The 21,368-nt window shown below is 44.9% G+C and overlaps 1 long non-coding RNA gene across 2 annotated transcripts in view; it reads right to left on the bottom strand.

The window, feature by feature from the left end:
- The window catches only part of LOC138737593 (uncharacterized), a 55,007-nt gene extending 34,538 nt beyond the window's left edge, over positions 1-20,469 (bottom strand). For both annotated transcript variants that reach the window (XR_011341040.1, XR_011341041.1), the window contains exons 1-2: positions 20,407-20,469; positions 20,234-20,304 (exon numbers count right to left, since the gene is read on the bottom strand). This is a non-coding gene — a long non-coding RNA (uncharacterized lncRNA). The remainder of the gene's footprint in view (positions 1-20,233; positions 20,305-20,406) is intronic.
- Between the last annotated feature and the right edge of the window lie 899 nt (positions 20,470-21,368).

Genomic DNA, 21,368 nt, shown 5'->3' with positions numbered 1-21,368 from the left:
AAGTGCAGAAATGGGCTATTCAGCCCATTCAGTCTGCACTGCCATTTAATCATAAGCTGATCCATTTTGCCATCAGCCCCACTGTCTGGCCTTCTCCCCATTACCTTTGATGCCTTGCCAAATCAAGAACCTATCACTCACTGCCTGTAAAACATCCAATAACCTAGCCTCCACAACTATCTGTGGTAATGCATTCCACAGATTTACCACCCTCTGGCTGAAGAAATGCCTCCACATCTCTGTTCTAAGTGGATGCCCTTCAATCCTGAAGTTGTGCCCTCTTCTCCTAGATTTTCCTACAATGGAAAATAACCTTTCTACATCTACTCTGTCCATGCCTTTCAAATTTAAAATGTTTCAATGAGATTCCCCCTTCATTAACCTAAAACTCCAATGAGTAGAGGCCAACAGCTGTTAAAGCTCCTCATAAAATAATCCTTTCATTTCAGGAATCATCCTTGTGAACCCTCTCCAATGTCAGCACATCCTTTCTTAAATGAGGAGCCCAAAACTGGTCACAATACTCCAAATGAGGTCTCATCAGTGCCTTTTAAAGCCTCAACATCATATCCCTGCTCTTCTATGAGTTCTGCAAGTTCACATCTCTCTCAGTGAAGGGTTTTCCTCATCTCAGACCTGAATCCCTTCCCCCTTATCCTTAGACTGTAACCCCTTGTCCTGGACTTCCCCAACATCAGGAACATTCTTCCTGCATATAACCTTTCAGAATTTTATCTTTCAATGAGATTCCCCTTCATTCTTCTAGATGCCTTGAGTATAACCTGAGTCTGTCCTTCAGTGGTTACTCCATTGGACAAACTCTGGAGTCATATGGGGAACACAAGCTGCTACAATCATCGAAGCAGCAGAACTTCAAAGAATAGAGTAGGTTGGTTATAGATGAATATCACTAAAGTGGGCAGTACACTCTCATTTGGCAAGTTGTAAAAACTAGTTAATTATGATTTCCAATGAAATCCCTTTGTTTGAACAAATCTCCCTCATGCTTTCACTTTATTACTGTCATAAAATGTGGTGCCTTTTGTTAGATTTGACAGTCACATTATTCTCAGATTCATAAAGTTCATCTCCAATATTGGCCTCCTGAAATGTGAAAATATATAAGCAATACTTGAATGATAATGTTAACATTGATAAAGCCCTCAAGAAGGATTGTGCACAATTGCTTCAAAGAGCAGGTCGAATGAAATGTTTGCAAGATCAAGAAACTGAGGTAGTTAAATATTGATTTGAGTAAACAGCAATATTATCGTTCACTGAAATGGGGCACCTGCGTGAACAAACCATAATGGTGTGGACTTTATATCTCATCCAGAGTCAAGCAGCCAAACCCTATGAACGTACTGGGACCTGGCTTAATTAAACACTGTGTGAGCTCTCGGCCAGTAATAAAGCTGCAGCTGGATGGGAGGTGGCATTCTAGTGCATGATACCAAGTGGTTGGACATAAGTATTGATTGCATCAATTCCTGCCCGGGATACCAGCTCTCCACGACACCCCTTCATCGACTCTCTACTGTGGTATTGTTTCTCAGATATCTAATCTTTGATGTGATACTGTTTTCTGAATCTAGGCATTAAAAAGATTTCTGCACCAACTTTGGATTCACACTCCCTCCCTGACAATTACAGTGAAATTATTGATTTTAGGATTTGCTTTCAATGGAAAGTAAAACTGGGTGGGGCATAAAAATCAGTTTTATGTATATATGATCTCGTCAGTTTCTCAATTAGTACTTGGTTTAAAATTCTTCTCTTCTTCGGCTGTCCCTTGGGATCAAAGATGACTTGCTTCCATATCACTCTCCAGGGAGTTAACATTCACCGTGTATAACCTAATCTCATTTAATCTACCAAAGTAGTTTGTGAAATTGTGTCCTAATTCTGCCATTTAAGTAAAGATAATAAAACGTAAAAGCTGTGTGATGCAGGAGAGGGGAGGGGTAAAAAAACTAAGCAGAAAAAACAAGTTTCTTGAAGTTGGAAGGTCGGAATCAAGTCTGGAAGGCTGTAACAAAGTGGAAGATATGTGATTGGGTGCAAGTTCAAAATGGTGAAGACAATGTAGGAACTGCAGACACCATCACAGATGGGGCATGAGGTGGACAGAATGGATGGGTAGATCATAGTGTTACTGAGTCATAGCTTTTACAGCACTGAAGCGGGCCCTTCAGTTCAATTTGCTCATGCCAGGTGGTCTATTGAAGCTAGTCCAATTTGCCTGTATGTCGTCCTTATCCCTCTAACCCAGTGGTTCTCAACCTTTTTCTTTCCATTCACATACCACTTCAAGTAATCCCTATGCCATCGGTGCTTTGTGATTAGTAAGGGATTGCTTAAGGTGGTATGTGAGTGGGAAGGGAAGGTTGAAAATCACTGCTCTAAACCAAATTGTTACTGAAATATTTTGCTTGTGAAAAATTGTCATTAGCCCATTTCCTTTGGAGTTATGAAACTGTGCACATAATGAGTCAATTAGGTACAATTAAAACAGTGGTTTTCAACCTTTTTCTTTCCACCCACATACCACCTTAAGGAATCCCTTACTAATCACAGAGCACCTATGGCATAGGGAATGCTTAAAGTGGTATGAGTGGAAAGGAAAAGATTGAGAACCACTAATCTAAGCCTTCCCTATCCTTGTCTAAATGTCTTTTAAATGTTGCATTTATAATCGCCCCAACCACTTCTCCTGGCACCCAGTTCTACATACTCACCTCCCTCTGTGCGAAGAAGGTGCCCCTCAGGTCACCTTTAAACCTTGCCCTCTGACCTTAATTGTATACCTTCTAGTTTTAGACACTGGGAAGAAGACCATGACTACTTTATCTATCCCCCTCCTGATTTTATACGCTTTATAAGGTCGTCCCTCAACCCCTATTCGCCAGCCTCTCCTTATAACTCAAGCTTGCCAGTCCTAGTTACATTCTTGAAAACTTTCTTCTGCTCTCTCCAACCTAAATGACATCTTTCCAAAGCTGGTTCACCAGAACTACACACAAAACTTTACATGTGACTTCACCAATGTTGACCCAACAATTGTACTCAATTCTCTGACAGCTGAAGGCAAGTGTGCCAAATATCTTTTTCACAACCCTGTCTACTCACATTATCACTTTCATGGAACTATGTACCTGTACCCAGCGGTCTCACTCTTCTATATCACTCTCCAGGGAGTTAACATTCACCGTGTATAACCTAATCTCATTTAATCTACCAAAGTAGTTTGTGAAATTGTGTCCTAATTCTGCCATTTAAGTAAAGATAATAAAACGTAAAAGCTGTGTGATGCAGGAGAGGGGAGGGGTAAAAAACTAAGCAGAAAAAACAAGTTTCTTGAAGTTGGAAGGTCGGAATCAAGTCTGGAAGGGTGTAACAAAGTGGAAGATATGTGATTGGGTGCAAGTTCAAAATGGTGATGATTGCACAGAATAACCAAGCAAAATGGAGAGCCAGCAGCAAGGGAGAGGAATTTAATTATCAGGGCACAGGAGCATGGTATGTGTTGGGCTCTGGAATGGACAGGAGAAATCAAAGGGAGACGGTGAGAAGGGAGGTGGAGAATCAATCACACTTGGTAGGGGAGCTGGGAAAAGATGATTGGTCATGGTATGTGAGGATCATGGAAGGCCAGGGAAGAGATTGGAGGGGGTAGAGACTAAAGTAAGAAGGCAGATGAAGGAGACACTATGGTTGAAGTAAAAACACAAAACTGGGAGAAGAACTGAGGAGAGTGGGAGAGAAATTTGGTTGAGGGCCAAGCAGGAGATCAGAGAACAAAAGGCTAATAAGGAAGAAGGGTGGAGGCAGAGAGAAGATGGCAGGTAGGATTGTGGAATGATGTGAGGTACTGTGGAGGAGAGATAGCTAGCTAACTAAGGACTGAGGAGGGGAAAGTGGTGGGTCAATCACTGTGGACTTCAAGAGAAAGTGCATACTTTCTTAATGAAAAAGAACCATTCTGGATGGCTCTTCACTGCCACAAAGACTGGCAGTGACCACTGATATGGTTGATGTAACACAGAAACTAGCCCAAACTTTCTTAATGAAAAAGAACCATTCTGGATGGCTCTTCACTGCCACAAAGACTGGCAGTGACCACTGATATGGTTGATGTAACACAGAAACTAGCCCAAACTTTCTTAATGAAAAAGAACCATTCTGGATGGCTCTTCACTGCCACAAAGACTGGCAGTGACCACTGATATGGTTGATGTAACACAGAAACTAGCCCAAACTTTCTTAATGAAAAAGAACCATTCTGGATGGCTCTTCACTGCCACAAAGACTGGCAGTGACCACTGATATGGTTGATGTAACACAGAAACTAGCCCAAACTTTCTTAATGAAAAAGAACCATTCTGGATGGCTCTTCACTGCCACAAAGACTGGCAGTGACCACTGATATGGTTGATGTAACACAGAAACTAGCCCAAACTTTCTTAATGAAAAAGAACCATTCTGGATGGCTCTTCACTGCCACAAAGACTGGCAGTGACCACTGATATGGTTGATGTAACACAGAAACTAGCCCAAACTTTCTTAATGAAAAAGAACCATTCTGGATGGCTCTTCACTGCCACAAAGACTGGCAGTGACCACTGATATGGTTGATGTAACATAGAAACTAGCCCAAACTTTTTTAATGAAAAAGAACAATTCTGGATGGCTCTTCACTGCCACAAAGACTGGCAGTGACCACTGATATGGTTGATGTAACACAGAAACTAGCCCAAACTTTCTTAATGAAAAAGAACAATTCTGGTTGGCTCTTCACTGCCACAAAGACTGGCAGTAACCACTGATATGGTTGATGTAACACAGAAACTAGCCCAAACCTTCAGTTAAGGCATACTCCTGTAGTTATCATTCATGCTGTTCATAATCTGTGATGGTATCAATCAAATAAACTAAAAAATAGGACCAGAAGTAGGTGACTTGGCCCTTGAGCCTGAACAATCATTCAATACTACAGACCTTATTTCCTTCTCTGAACTTATTGTCCTGATCTTTCGAAAATCTTTCTGCATCTTTTTAAATACCTTCTCAATGATCTCGTCTCCACAACCTCAAGGGAGAAATGTTACCAGAGATTAAAGAATGCACGTCTTACTTCAGTTAGAGCATTAAGCAACATTGTTTCTGGCAAAATTCCATGAATTATTGCATGGGAACATTACCCATGTGATCACATTTCTAGTCTGGGATGTCCACTCTGAGAAGCTCAAAGGGAGATTGCATCGATAGCCATATCAAATGCTTCTCAGCTGAGCTGAATTCCATCATCATTCAATGTCGAGGATAGTGAACACATTCAAGTATCTGCTGATGGTTTTCAGTTGAGAATGGATAGCTAGCAGATGGAGATCATTGAGCTGCAGCCAAGACATGGTTGAGTTGGATGCTGAATAGGAAGACTGTACCAGCTACAGTTGATTGATAAAGGAATGAAAGGGAATGTGTTGGAAGTCGATCACTTTTACCCAATGCATTGCTGCAGGAGTTCCTTGGGGCAGTGCCCTTGGCACAACTACTTCAATGATGATCTTCCTTCCAAGGACATAAGTGGGGTGCTTGCTAATTGCACCATGTTCAATTCCACTTGCAGTTCTTCTGGTAATGAAGCAACTCATGGTCACTTCCCGCAAGGTTTGGACAATATCCAGGCATGAATTGATGAGTGGCAAGTAATGTCTATGCCATAAAATCTGCTTCAGCAATAACTGTTTAGAATAGAAGGAGAATGTTCAGCCACTACTTCTCAACAGCCACCAACATTACCATTACTGGATCGCCACATCCTAAGGATCTCCGTACACTAGAAACTCAACTGGAGCAGAAATAAAACACGAAAGTCTGGAGACACTATGGTTGAAGTAAAAACACAAAACTGGAGAAACTCAGCAGGTCAAGAAGTATCCTTTATATAGCAACATTTCAGGCTTGAGCCCTTCGTCAAGATATGGGAAAATGTCGGCAGGTGTCTGAACAAAAGAATAGTGGTGAGGGTTGGTTGCAAAGGCAGGAGGTGATAGGTGGAGAAGGGAGGGGGACAGCAGAGATCAAGGGGAGGAGGGATAGCTAGGTGAAGGGAGGGAAGAGAACTTGAAAGGGGAAGGGAAGGGGGAAGAGGAGAGCAGGTTAGCAGAAACCGGAAAAGTCAATGTTAATGCCGTCTGGCTGATCAGGTGTTGTTTCTCCAATTTGCAGGTGTTCTTGGTAGGTTAGTACATAAAGCCATGGACAAACATGTGAGTATGAGAGTGTGACACAGAATTGAAATGCTTGGCTGTTACTGTTCTCTGTTAATGGTGTAGATGGAGTGAAGGTACTCAGCAAAATGATCCCCCAATTTATGTCCAGTCTCTTTGATGCAGGAAGGAGCACTGGATGCAGTAGATCAGTCCTGCAGATACATAAGTGAAGTGCTACTTCACCTGAAAGGCTTGTTTGAGTCACCAGACAGAGGTGAGGAAGGAGGTGTGGGCGCAAGTGTGGCACCTCCTGTGGCCACAGGGAATGGTGCCGGGGGGAAATTGATGGGAAGAGATGAGTGCATGAGGGAGTCACAGAGGGAGCGGTCCCTGCAGAAGGCAGAGAGGGGAGGAAAGAGGAAGATGTGCCTGGTGGTGGGATCCTGTTGTAAGTGCCAGAAATTTCAGAGGATAATGTGTTGGATGCAGAGGCTGGTGGGGTGGTAGGTGAGGATGAGAGGGATTCTATGTTCTGAGCAGTCAGGTAAATACCTTGGCTACAATGGCAGTCAGGTGCTAGGTATTTTGTTGTGGGTGACTCCCCTCTGCAGGACCTTTCCTCCATCTACAAAGCACAAATCAGGAGTGTGTTGGATACTCTGCACTTGTCTGGATGAGGCAGCTTCAATTGCACCCAAGAAGCTCAATGTTGTCCAGAGGAAGCAGCCTGCTTGACTGCCACCCAACTAACCACCCTATATGTACACTGCCTTCTCTTCTCTTACACCTTGGATATCATATATTGGAATCTCGTGCAGCCAGCATCAGCATCGGCACCAAGGTTGGGGGGCATCCATGGGCATTGCCCCCCTCAAACAAGGTGCTGTACCCCCCCCCCCCCCCCCCATACAGTTGCATCCATTCCTGGCTGTCAAACCTGCCCCACTCCCTCCCATGTTGGTAGTGTCTAGGTTGATGCCCACTAGCAAATTTCCACTCATCTCTTCGCGCTCGAAAGGGAAAGCAATGTAGGCATACTGTGGGTTCGCATGGAGAAGGCAGATCATCTTGAACAGTGGGTCAGTCTTAGACTGCCTGATGTGCTTTCATAGCGGAACTGGTCCTGGGGAGGTAAGACAGGTGGGGAGCATCGTCCCTGCTGCAGATTTCCTAGGGAAAACAAACATCTATTTATGAGGAATGTTGTTGGCAATAAAAGTAACTGGACAGAGTGAAGGGCCAGGATGGCCTTCCATACTATGGTGTTTTCCCTTTCTACTTGCCCGTTACCCCTAGGTTTGTAGCTGATTGTCCTGCTCGTGGCAATGCCCCTGGCCAGTAGGTACTGCTGCAACTCATTACTCATAAATGATGTACCACGGTCACCATGGATGAAGCCAGAGTACCCAAAGAGAGTGAAGATATTGTGGAGGGCCTTGGTAACTGTGGCCGTGGTTATATCCGGGCAAGGTATAGCAAAGGGAGAATTCATCGATGATGGTAGGAAGTAGCCATTCCTGTTTGAGGAGGGGAGGTGTTCCTTGAAATAAACGCTGAGGCACTCGAAGGGGCGGGTAGTCTTGATCAGATGTACTTTGTCCAGCCGGCAGAATTGGGGTTTGCATTTGGCACAGACCTGAAAGTTTTTAGTCATAGTCCGGACTTACTCAATGGTGTATGGTAAATTCAGAGATTTGATAAAATGGAAAATCTGAGTAACTCCAGGGTGACAAAGTCATTGTCGAGAGCCTGCAGTCTGTCCATTTGAACACTAGCACAAGTTCCTCAGGAAAGAGTGTCTGGGGTCTCATTAAGTTTGCCAACTGGAAGAGAATGTCATAATTGTAAGTGGACAGTTCGATTCTCCACCTGAGGATCTTATCATTCTTGATTTTGCCCTTTTGCTTGTTATTAAACATGAATGCTACTGCTCACTGATCTGTGAGGAGGGTGAACAGTTTCCCTGTGAGATAGTGCCGCCAGTGGCGTACAGCGTCCACGAAGGCCTGGGCCTCCTTCTCGACGAAGGAGTGGTGAATTTCAGGGCTTTGAAGGGTGCGTGAGGAAAAGGCGACAGATCTTCCCATTTGAGTGTGGCAGACAAGGCAAAGTCAGATGCATCGCTCGCCACTCGGAAAGATGTGGACTCGTCAATAGCATGCATTGGTGCCTTGGCGATGTCGTCTTTGACACTGTTGAATGCAACTTGGACTTCTGCTGATGGGGAAACGTGGTAGTTGTGACCAATGGGTGAATCTTGTATGCTTAGTTGGGGACCCATTGAGCATTGTATGAGAAGAACCTGAGGCACCTCTTCAGCACTTTGAGGATATGTGGGAGGGGTAGCTCCTCCATCAGTGGACTCATGCAGTCCAGGTCAAGCCAATGACATTACTCTTGACCAAGCAATCAAGTATGGCTAGCCATGCTGTCCGGAACACACATTTATCCTCGTTATAAGTAAGGTTCATGCATTTTGCTGCCTGGAGGAACTTGAGGAGGTTTGCATCATGATCCTGCAGGCCATGGCTACAGATAATAACATTATCTAGATATGGGAAGGTGGCCTGTAGATCGTACCGGTCCACTATGCAGTCCATCTCCCGCTGTAAAATGGAGACCCCCCCCCCATTTGTGACACCGAAAGGGACCTGGAGGAAGTGGTAGAGGCGGCCATCCTCCTTAAATGCCATATACTGGTGGTCCTCTGGGCGGACCGGATGCTGGTGAAACACCAACTTCAGGTCAATCGTGGAGAATACCTGATATTGTGCAATCTGGTTGACCATTTTGGAGATGCGGGAAAGGGGGTAAGCATCGAGCTGTGTATACCAGTTGATGGTCTGGCTGTAGTCTATAACCATCTTATTCTATTTCCCATTCCTTAACACGACCTCCTGGACCCTCCCATCGATGATGCCCTTGCCCAATAAGTGCTGAACCTTCACCTTAATGAACACCCTGTTAGCCACTCTGTACCGTCTACTCCCAGTGGCCACTGGCTTGCAATGGGGGTGAAGTTGGAGAACAGCTGAGGGGGTTTGACCTTGAGGGTCAAGAGACCATATGTCACCTGCAGGGGGCCGTCTGTAAACTGTTCCTTGTAGTCGGTGGGGGGAGGGGCCCATCAAATTGCAGAGTGACTTTTGAAGTTGGCACTGGAAATCCAGCCCCAGTAGCAAGGGGGCACAGAGTTGTGACATAACGAGCAGTTGAACCGTTTGTACACTATACAGGACCCCAGGGTGGCTGCCATGTATGATTTGGATGCAAGTGATATCCTATGCTTGGCGGGCCGTACATTAAGGAATGGTTGTTTAGTGGTATGAGGTGGATAAAGCTTACTGTACTCCCATTATCGAAGAAGCAGCTGATATCGTGCCCGTTTACCTGGTCGTCCATCATGAAACTGTCAATTGCAGGGCCCCCTTGTTCAAGATGATGGAGGCTAGTATGGATTCATTGTCTGAGTCTGATAGGGGCTTCTGCATCTAAGTTGGCTGCCCTCAGCTCCAAGATAGCTAGCCTCGACCCCTCGAAGTATTGTATGCCTGGGAAGATGGCATTTGGCGGGTAGTCCAAATTGGTGACCCGCAGGATTCACACATGGCGTAGCTGCAGTGCAGGGAAGATGGCGCCGATAGCACTGCCGGGAAGATGGCGCCAATAGCACTTCCGGGAAGATGGCGGTGATAGCACTGCCTGAGGTGGCACCTATAGCACTGCCCGAGGTGGCGACTGTCCACACGCAGCATTTTCTCAAATGCTGACCCTGCCCGCAAAAGTAGCACTTGGAGAGGTTTCCTGCAATGGTGGCCGATGTCAACTTGCTAGAGTAGTGGGAGGTGCAGGGGAACAAGTCACTCACAGGGCAGGATGATGCCCTGTCCCAAGATAGTGGCTCCCCCGCCAACCAAGCAGCAGAGTAGTCATCTAAGTTCTGGAGGATCAACTGTCCTTTGGAGGTCGAGAACTTTTTTGTTCCATAGCCATTGCTGTCTGTTCCCGAAGCAGATACCGGCCACGTATTTATCTCTTATGAGGCCCTCTGCATTCTGGGTGGCCAACACGGTCTTACAGTCACATGCCCTAAAGAGGATCTGAAGGGCCTGTAGGTTCTCGACACTCCACTCAGCAGGTCGCTGTTTTTTGGTGACTAAGAGATGCTTGGTGCAGATCTCATTAACCTTCCTGTGATGCTGGGCCTTGAGGGTCTCCATAGCTGTTTCATATGAGCTGGCGTTGCTGAACAATGGGAACTCTCGGGACCCAACATGTGAAAGGAATAGTCTCAGTCGATTAGCATCCGTGGTGATGGCATCTGCGGCCACTGCCAAGAAATTTTTGAAGCAGTGTAGCCTAAGTTAGAATGTGTTAGTGGCATCCAGGGACCTGGGGTCGATGTCAAGCTTCTCAGGTTTCAGGCACTGTTCCATGCTTTTTTAAAAAAAATTAATGTAATGATGTATCATCAATTATCACAAAAGGCTGATGTTGTGAAACTATCAGGCTTTTATTAATTAAAGACTGGAACTACCATCAACCTTGCTGACCAATCGAAGCAAAGAGAGAGGGAACATGCAAAGTGATATGGGTAGGATCAGTCTTGGGAGGAATGTCCAGCCGGCAGCAGCCAGTCATGACACAATAGTGGTTTTCCACAATTCCCACTGGTTCATCCTTCAGCATCCCACACAACAGCAGAGCTTAATACCTTCACTACAAAGACCACAGTAGTCCAGGAAGGCAGCTCACCACCAATTTCTTATGTTAACTTGATAGCATGCACTGACTATTCAGCCATGCTCAAATCCTATGGGTGAGTAATAAAAAAAAACAAAGACCTTCAAAAGGCTTGCAATGCTAGAAAATAATAAATGACGCAAAAAAGAGCATCTCCAAGTTGTACGCACTTTGATATAGGTTTAAGTCCCTCTCCAGATATTTGAGTAGATAATCCTGGCTGACACTTAAGGAAGTAATAATGAGATATCAGGAGAAAATTTGTTCCATCAGACAGGAAGAACAGGTCTGGAGTTCTTTTTAGGATTATAAAAAGTGCAGTGGATGGAGGGTGGATGTAGCCTACTTGGACTTCCAAAAGGCATTCAATAAGGTGCTAAACAAAAGGCTCTTGCATAAGATAAGGATGCACATTGGGGGTAATGTATTGGCATGCATAGAGAATTGATTAACCATTAGAGGGCAGGGGGATGGGATAAATGAGTGTTTCTCTGGTTGGCAATCAGTGGTGAATGGAGTGGTGCAAGATTTGGTCCGGAGGCCGTAACTCTTCACAATATGCATGAACAGTTTGTGTATTGAGCAAATTATGCAGAGGACACAGGGAGTCTGCAAGGAGATATAGATGGTTAAGTGTGAGTATATGTGAGCCAAATGCCATTTGCTTTGGAAGGCAATATCAATGGCGGGAGTGGGCCAGCATGGGGCTTGACTGCTGAAGGACTCGCTGCAGGCTGCTGGTGACCGGCTTCTGCGTTTTTCTGGACTGGGATTCATGTGGGTACCGATGGCAAGCAAGGGCTCGGGAGTTGACAGATTCTTAATCACTTCAATGATTCAGATCCAGTCTACCGAGGAGGACGTTTTGAGCTCAGGTTCACTGCTGGACTGGACAAGAGGCTGTGTGGCTACAGAGTCACGAAGTGGTGGATGGGGGTGGGGGGGGGGGGTAGAAGGAGGCAGCAGCATGGTAGGAGATAGTGGGATCCACTGACACTCAATTTTTGAAGGGATTTTCTTTTCCTTCTCTTTATTGTCTTGATAGTGGCATTGGATTAGAGAAGCCTCTTTGTTGGTTCTTCCAGGCAAACAAAGGAAACAAAAGTGTATTTTTCTGTACGTGGCGATAAACAGAATCTTGAAGCTTAAATCTTGAATATTAAAATGGTGAAAAATTACAGCATGCCGTTGTGTAAAGAGGATTGAGAGTGTTTGTACAGGAATTGTAATATGGTAGTTGCAGGTGCAGCAGGTAATCAGGAAGGAAAATGAGGTGTTGGCCTTCACTGCCAGTGGATTTGAATTCAGGAGCAAGGAGATTCTGCTGCAACTGTACTGGCTGCTCCTGGTGTTCTATGTGCAGTTCTGGTCCCCTTACTTGAGAAAGGATGTATCAGCTTAGGAGGTGGTGCAAAACAGGCTCACTAGGCTGTTTCTGGAGATGAGGGGGTTAAGGTTGTGAGGAGAGATTGAGTAGCCTGGGAATGTACTTGCTGGAGTTTAGAAGGATGGGGAAGATCTTATCAAAGCGTACAAAATTAAGAAATAAATGGATATCATGGAAGCAGGGAGGTTGTTTCCACTGGAGAATGAGACGCTCATATTTCTGTCAAAATATTTATATATTTATTTGTATATATGGAGACTTGTCCTGCATACGTATTCTTTGTCTGTATGTGTGTTATTTCTGATTGTATGTCTGCATGTTTTGCACCGAGGACCAAAGGCTGAATTGCTGTTTCATCGTTTACTTGTACAATCAGATGTAATATACTTGACCTGACTTGAAGCTGAGGCAGGGGGTGCAGTGCAAATTTTTTAGGGGACATAGCCTGAAAGTTTGGTGGAAGTAGATTAAAGAGAGGGATAAGGAGGTACTGCAACTCCAAAGAAGAGTGAATCTGTAGAAATCTCTGCCCATTGAAGCAGTAGAATCAGTCTGATTAAATATTTTTAAGTCACAGATGGATCAAATTTTGAAAAGTAGAGGAATTAAGGTTTACGTGAAACAGGAGGTCAGTGGAGCTGGGCCCACAGCCAGATCTTGCTGAATGGCCCAGCAGACTCGATGGACCAGATGGCTGACTCCGGCTCCTATTTCATCCTCTTTTGTTCAGCTCATTACATGGTTACTACTTCATTGAAGGCTTTACCTCTTTTTTGCCTTTGGCTGCCCTGTCAGGAGAGTCAATATGAACAGTGGTTCCAAAGGCTGTATGACCAGGAACCAATGTTCTCTAACAAAGGCGAAACTGAAAACAACCAAACCAAGTCTGTTGCTGTATAATCCTTGGAAAAAAATAATTGCAATAAGATCAGCTATTCTTCTCTATCCCTTGTTCTATGGATTATGTCATAAGGCACTATTTATAGCCGAGGGCCAGCTTCACACAGAATACGATAGTGAGACAAGACACAATCTGCTAGAGGAACTCAACAGGTCGAGCAGTATCAGTGGGAGAAAAAGATAAGACAACAATGTGGGTGCAAATCCTTCATCTGGACTGATGGTGAGTCATTGTCTTGAAACACTGTGGTAAGGTATCCTTGTCATAATGTTAAGGATTTCCTTGTATTTTGAAAATCTTTTAAATTGTAGCAAAGTAAATCAGGGTGCATCACCGCTTGGTGCAGGAACTGCTCCGCCTATAGGCTCTTTTATAAAGCAAAAATCTGAACATAAAGGCGGAGATTCTCCACCCTCATTTCAGAAAACTTACTTTCATGAATGGTCCCCAACCAGCTCCAAGGCGCTGTTTCCAATCTCTCTCTGAGGTAGCATCAGCGGCAGAGTGGAGCGCACCGCCACACATCATGAATGTACTGCTGCTGCAAGCGGCTGGCTAGGGGCGGACTGATGACATTGCTGTGATGCTGTCAGCCTCCGACCCATCTCACTTTTCTCGCTATCACTCACTCACCCCTCTCCCTCCATGACCCCCCCCCCGGGGCAGGAGCGGCTGGTGGGGGTGGGAGTCATGGGGGGGGGGGAAAGCCGGGGTGGGCTGTGACAACCCCACCTGCCACTCCAGCTTCTGGCATCTCTCCAGGCTGCTTTGGCCTTTGTGGCCGCTCGTCAGCGCCAGTGGCTCAATATACGGCAGAGCAAAATGGCTGTCTTCCCTACCCATAATGTCCCACGCAACTGAAACCATTCTGAGAAACACAGAGAGGTTCCAGCTGCTTGGGGGATTATGGATAACAAAGTCAACCATTGCTCGGGCATATGTATGGCATCATTGGAGCAGTAGCCATACCTCCTGTTGCTGCATCAATGTCCCAGCTGCCTCCAGGCTGAAAGGGGACATCAGAGCAGGCCATTCTGGACCTGCATGAAAAAGTAAGAAATATCTTTTCATTCGGCTTTTAACCAGCCTCCATGCAGAGGCTGATTGTGTAAAAGCCACTTAAAGAAACTGCAGAGGGTTGTGAATATGTCTCAATCCATCAGACAACTCCTTCTCCTCGACTGACTCCATCTATAACTCCCTGCTTTGGAAGAGCATATTGAGGCTCTCCCACCAGAAAGTACGGGTGCTGCAGGAAGGGATTTGGGATGACAGTATCCTGTGTGATTGGGTAGTGACTGCTGTGAGGGTCTGGTACCCTATCCTCCTCGAGTGGGACTTATATGGGTGATTGCAATGGAACACAGTCTGTGAGGACACCAGGGTCATTAGGGAGTGGGCACTGGTGAACGGCATTTATGAGGGAGCCCGCGATCGTAACTTTTTAGAAAACACCAGGGTCACTCACTCCCCGCCAGGCAGATGTTCCTTTCAAATTACAGCTCTACGCCAGTGAGGCGGTTGCCGAATGGAGCCTCTAGCAGAAGATCCAAGAGAGTAGAGTCCTTCACAGCTTCTGGACAAAATTGCTACAGCCCATTCAAGCGCCAGCTGCTTGCCTGCTATCTGGTGCTTCTCACCACTGAGCATTAAACAGGCACTGGCCCTGTTGTTTTACAGCCCCACCAGCCAATAATATGATGGGTCAAATCTCCTGATTCCACCCACAAAGCAGTCCTCTATAGTGAACGCTGATTGAGCAGAACCCAGTCCAGAAAGGGTCAGCCGCCTCCAGAAGCAGGCCCAGAACCCAGCCCCAGAAATACTGAAACCTGGCCCTCCTCTGTGTCCTGGGGCTAACCCTTCGTCTCACTCGAGCCTGAACAAAAATTTCACGCCTGGTTCACAGACGGCTCTAGCCCCTGGAATGGAGGGAAGCAATATTGAAAAGCGGGGAGACTTCATCCCGCCATGAGGAAAATTTCAATGAAAGAAGGGGCAGGTGGGTCCAGTCAACTTGCCGAGCTGGTGACAGTAGCGCTCACCCTACAGGACACGACCAAGCTAGTCCACATTTACACCGACTCTTAGGCAGTAGCCAAGAGTATGGCAGTGTGGATGGCCCGATGGCATGAGATGGGGTGGGAAATTCATGGATGCCCACTCCGGGGGAGGGAAAACTGGCATTTTTTGGAATCCGGCAATGCACAGAAAATTTTCAGTGCACTATGTGGATGCCCATATCCACGAAAAATAGAGACGAGGCTGTACACAATGCTGCTATGGACCAGGCTGCCCACATATGCTGTGCCATTGTTTCCCCACATGAAACCAACCTCAATGCGTTAGCTGCGTGGGCACTCTGCAAAAGTGGGCATCTAGGGACCGATGGTACACGGCAGTTGGCAGAGCAATTCAGGGTCACCCTGACACTGAATTAATGTAAGACTACTGTTACTAACTGTCCTATCTGTCAGCATGTGAAGCCACAGTGTTGGCCAACAGGGCCGCCAGATTACATTTGCCACGGCATGGGAGCAGGTTGTGTTGGGCCCCGACCCTCCAGTTCCATAAAGGGTGCCATTCTTCCTCTTTGCCATCTTCGAGGGACCACCCTGCTTCACTCCAAGCCAAGTATCATGGAACGGTGCTGGAGAAATTGTTCAATGAGGTGTGCACTGTTAAAGGTTTGGGAGGGTATTAGTTAGTGTTTCTAGTAGCATAGAGCCGTGCCTGTCCTGAGTCAAAGGGTGGTGGATATGGTATTGTCTTTTTTCTTGAAGGGAAGGCTTTTTAAGCATGAAATTATGTTTAATTCTCACCAGAAAACAACCTGAACAAAATATGATAAATCCAACACCAAAAACTTGAAATTCTACTCAGAAGTTTTTCCAAAATTTTTTCAACCTGTGACATCAGTTGGCTCCTAAAAAAATTTGGATGACTGAAGATTTCTGATTGTTTTGGATATCCTCATTTATCTGAAAATTTTCGGAGGTGAAAATGACATCATTTTTGACTTCAAAATTTTTTGGATAAATTAGGATTTCTGATTTTTCTGTTGGAGCCAAACAGATGTCACTTCCAAGTCCAAACATTTTTTTTGGATAACTGAAAATTTTGGATAATCTAATTTCGGATAATTGGAATTGTACTCTAGTTGTATCCATGAATTATTGGACTTTCTAGTAGCATAGAGCTGTGCCTGTCCTGACTTTCAAGGATTAGACTTCTATTAAGATATATTAATTTTCTTTCACTGCACTCCATGTAATGATTGGCGAGTGGTGTGACTTCACAGGGGTGGACTGGATTGTGAAGGGCCGTGGCTGTCATGTGACAGAACTGTCCTCTACCCGTTCGGAAGACACACCACTTGCCAATCAAGGTTTGGCCCCACCCCACCCATCAGTGCACACTGACCATTGGCCCCTTTAAGTACCTTTGTACTTAGCCTTAGGCCATTGGCCATTGTAATCGATTAGACCTGACTCTGTAAATGACCTGGGCTAGATCCCCCGACCCTCCAGTTCCATAAAGGGTGCCATTCTTCCTCTTTGCCATCTTCGAGGGACCACCCTGCTTCACTCCAAGCCAAGTATCATGGAACGGTGCAAGTATCATGGAACGGTGCTGGAGAAAGTGTTCAATGAGGTGTGCACTGTTAAAGGTTTGGGAGGGTATTAGTTAGTGTTTCTAGTAGCATAGAGCCGTGCCTGTCCTGAGTCAAAGGGTGGTGTGTATGGTATTGTTTTTTTCTTGATTGTATGTGACTACAGAAGGTGTGTGTGTGTGTGTGTGTGTGTGTGTGTGTGTGTGTGTGTGTGTGTGTGTGTGTGTGTGTGTGTGTGTGTGTGTGTGTGTGTGTGTGTGTGTGCTTAATTCCTTTTGTGATCTTCCCATGCAAAATCATTTACTGCCAGACTGTGTTCAGACTCCTTGCTTTTCAGACCCATTGAATCTGTTCTCTCACTCATAACAGATAATCATGTCCAACACCAGCCGACCAGACACCCTCGATCCACTGCATGCCTTCAGTCACAGTAGGTGCACAGCAGATGCCATCGCCCTGATCTTGCTCTCTACACTGGGACTTCAGGTCAACAAGGACACCTGTTACTGTCTTCAACATTATATCCCAAATAATCTCATCCCCAAAACTATGATACATATCTTAGCAACTGCATCCTCAACTTCCTGACCTGTAGAATGTAGGTGATGAGGATTGGTGTCAATGCCTTCTCCACACAAACCCTAAACACTGGAGCCATGCAAGGCTGCAGACTGACCTTTTACAGCCTCGACTACTGGCTGAGGCTTCTGGCCCAAAACATACAGTAGGTAATTGTCTTTCTCCCACTGCTGCTGCTCAACCCACTGAGTTCCTCCAGCAGGTTGATTTTTCCTCCAGATTCTGGCATCTGCAGTCTCTTGTGTACTCACACCTTCACTATTGTGGTGAATGACTGCCAAGCTGCCTGTCTCCCCCCTGGCGAGCCTTGCTGTAATAACATTGGCTGTGCATTATCTCCACCGTTAAATACACTCCTCTTGGGTATAACTGTGTATGCACCCATTGTCTTTCATTATTGTACCAGAAGTTTCCGCTAATAAAAGCCATGAATATTGTTTGACCGCATCGTCTTTGTCTACTTCATCAAATGGCACTACAACTATACCCCCTGTAGTGAGGCCAATGTGACTGTTTGGCCAAAGTTTGCAGATGGCACCATCATCGTAGGCGGATTTCAAAAAAATGACGAGATAGTGTAGAGAGGAAGTTGAGAGTGTAGTGACATGGGGTCAGGACAACAACTTCTCACTCAATGTCAACAAAAATAAGGAGCTAGTCATTGATTTCAGGAAATGAAGGGGAGTACAGGGCCCAGAGTATATCAACAATGCTGAGATGAAGATAATGGAAAGCCTCATATTCTAATGAGTACATACCACCAGCAATCTGTCCTGGTCCAACCACATCGACGTTATCACCAAGAAACTACACCTGAGACTACTTTCTCATAAACCAAGGAAATTTCTCAAGGACCCTTAACAGCTTTGAAAGACACACCACATAAAATATTCTGTCCTGATACCTTGCAGCTTTGTATGGGAACTGTTCTGCCCAAGACTGCAAGACCTGCTGAGAGTTGTGAATGCAACTCAGGCCAATGTGCAAACCAACCTTCCCCTCCCACCCCCACCATTGACTCCCTCCATACTTTCCATTGTCTCTGAGGAGGTGCCAATGTATATCATATTTTACATGCGCTTGAGAAGGTAAACTTCTAGATTCCAGGACCGTTTCTCTCCTGCTTTTCTCAAACTCTTGAGTGGATCTCACACCGGCAAAAGATGATGTCCTTCCACCATTTGTTTACAACTACACTTTTCTCTTTACCTATTGTAACATGACATTCCACATTGTTATCCTATCCATTTGTTTACTTGTTGTTATTTTACTACCTGTTGTGTTACATGGCTAGCACGTTAACCAACGTTTTCTCTCGACTTTGGTACATGAGACAAATCAAATCAAGCTCATCTTGTTACCTGGGTGGCAGATACAATGGAAGAGGAGGCTGCATCAGAAGTGTTAGCCTGATCCTCAACCATGCTTTCTGAATGGATCATTTTTGTCTTTCTTTCTTTATCTTTTTTTTGGCAAGATGGAGCAGGAATAGTTACTCTTCACCAGCCTTTGAATGGTAAGCAAAATAAAGCTTCTCACTGTATCTCAGTACACGTGACAGTCATAACGATAAGTAAATCTAAATCCTTATGCATTTAAACCCAGGAATCTAAGCAGGTTTATCTCCTGCCGAAGATGTCAAACAATTGATTTTAAAAATCCAACTTAAGTCACACTGGTCTAACATTAGCTGTATCAGGGACATTCAATACAAGGATCACTTCATGAGTGCAATTCCCATCCTGATTGGAGGCAGGGTAGTACAGACTCCCCAAAATGATGTTGGAACTAAAATGGTTTGATTAAGATAACATGTTGCATATGCAAAATGGAAGTATTAGTTAGCTACACAACAACCTCAGCATATAACATGACAACATTTATATACACAAAGTTTTTAAAAAAAAGGCGAATTTACCTTTTATGCTAAATGTGGATCCCTTGGTACTTATGGAGTGGTGAATTGCAAGCCGCCTTCCGAAGCTGAAGGTGAGAAGTGCAGTAGTGCCAACTGCCACCAGGATGTCAAACATGCGCGTCGGGAAGGGAAAGTGCCTATACTGAAAACAGTGACTGAAGAGTAGGTAGGAGCGCTAGTGGAGATCTGTGCAAGCAGTCTTAGAACTCAGGCAGATCTTCTGCACAATGTAAATCGCCTTTTTTTTGGACCATATGGGTCCTTTAAAATATGCGCTCCTGGGTCATGGGATGACGATGTCATCATGACACATCAACCCTCCCCTTTGAATCTGCATTCAGCAGAAATCCTTTTACAGAGGAGGTGGAACGACCTCACTCCACCTCTGAGTCCACTCCCCAGGCGGATGGAAGACGGAGTGAGTTCGACCAGTCAATCCTCCTTCGAACCTTTTACGGAGGTAAGTGAAGCCATTAAAGACCGAGAATGTCAGTCTTTACAATCGCTCTTTTTTTTCTCACTGTAAAAACATTATACATGTCACAGAAATAACACCTACCTGTTTGAATGTGTTTTAAACATTGTGATTGTACATGACCCTACCACTGCTTTTACATGAAAAGGTTTTCCCTAAAACTGAAAAACTAAAGAAATGTTTGTGATGCCCCTTTACAAAAGGAGGTTAAATGGGGAAATATTGTGGACTAGATTTTCCTGAAGGATTGCTTGGCCCCACACAGGCAAGCTGAACAGTAGAGAGACATACGAACATTCTAGAGACCTTGCAATAAACTGAGATGGATATTTTAAGATGAAAAGTAGCCCACTAGAATGAAAGTGTCTCACAGCAAAATAATGGAAAATTCTACATACATACCATTGTGCTGTAGACTGCCTAGGAAGAATGTGAGGTATTGATCCTCTCGTTTATGGTGGCTCTCCCTCTGGCTGTGGAGAAAGGCAAGGTTGGACAGGTCAGTGTAAGAATAGAACAAGGAGTCCAACCCCTCCTTCCCCATCCACATTATACCAGCTCTCTTCCCTCCTTACTTTCAGTCCTGATGAAGAGCTCTGGCCCGAAGCGGCAACAATTCTTTTTCTCCCACTGATGATTCTTGACCGGCTGAGTTCCTTCAGCAGATTGTTTATGGCCCATTAGAATGAAGAAAGAATAAATAAAGGGCAGTGATATGAGACAACTGCTGACCTACTACCTCCCACTTAATACCATCAAATCTTGGGGAGTAAATATACAATCACAGGCTCAACAAGATGGTCATCTTTTGGTTGAGAGTTACACTCTTCCACCTCTAATCATCTCATTCCACAGCCTGACCTCCACCTCCTGCTTCTTCTTTACCCCATATTTATTAAGCTTCCCTTCAATCACTTCCATTTTATTTATTACAGGAAAATTCATCCATGACCATCCCATTATGACTTGAGGTTTTGGACCTGCGAAGCAGAATGGAAGGATATTCTGGCAGTTTGGGAAAATCATGCAGAATAACTTTCAGATGGACCTTGGTGTGAACAATACTTAGCAAATCCACTCCCCACTGTCTCCTTCCCGTCCTCCAACAACAAAACCTATAAAATTCCACTGTGTGAAATGTAAGAGAATTCACCCACAACAGAGATTCTTCTTTGAAAGTGCTAATCTCTTTTATTTGGGAAAGAAAACAACCTTGGAACAGATGGTGTCACAGTGGGTGGTGAGTGAATTCCACACACTGGTGCCACAGCCAGTGCTTTACTTCCTGTGCTTTTAAGTACAAAACCAAAAATCTCTGCTGCCAATTACATCAAAAGCAGAAAAGCTGGGGTGGAATGGAGGTTTGGGGTGGTGTCCTGGAGACAAGGTGCATTCAGATTAATTTGTGTGTATTCTTCTGTAAAATGACCTGGCTTCTAACATCATGGGAAGGAGAGAATGCAATCATATGCCAATTTATATTTATTTTATGGAAGACATTGACTGCTCATCATTATTGCTCTTTGAGAGGTGATAA

Source organism: Narcine bancroftii, chromosome 6, assembly GCF_036971445.1.
Source record: "Narcine bancroftii isolate sNarBan1 chromosome 6, sNarBan1.hap1, whole genome shotgun sequence".
Lineage (NCBI taxonomy): Eukaryota > Metazoa > Chordata > Chondrichthyes > Torpediniformes > Narcinidae > Narcine > Narcine bancroftii.
The sequence above is the reverse complement of the archived record's forward strand: the minus strand, read 5'-3'. Positions and strand labels throughout refer to the sequence as shown.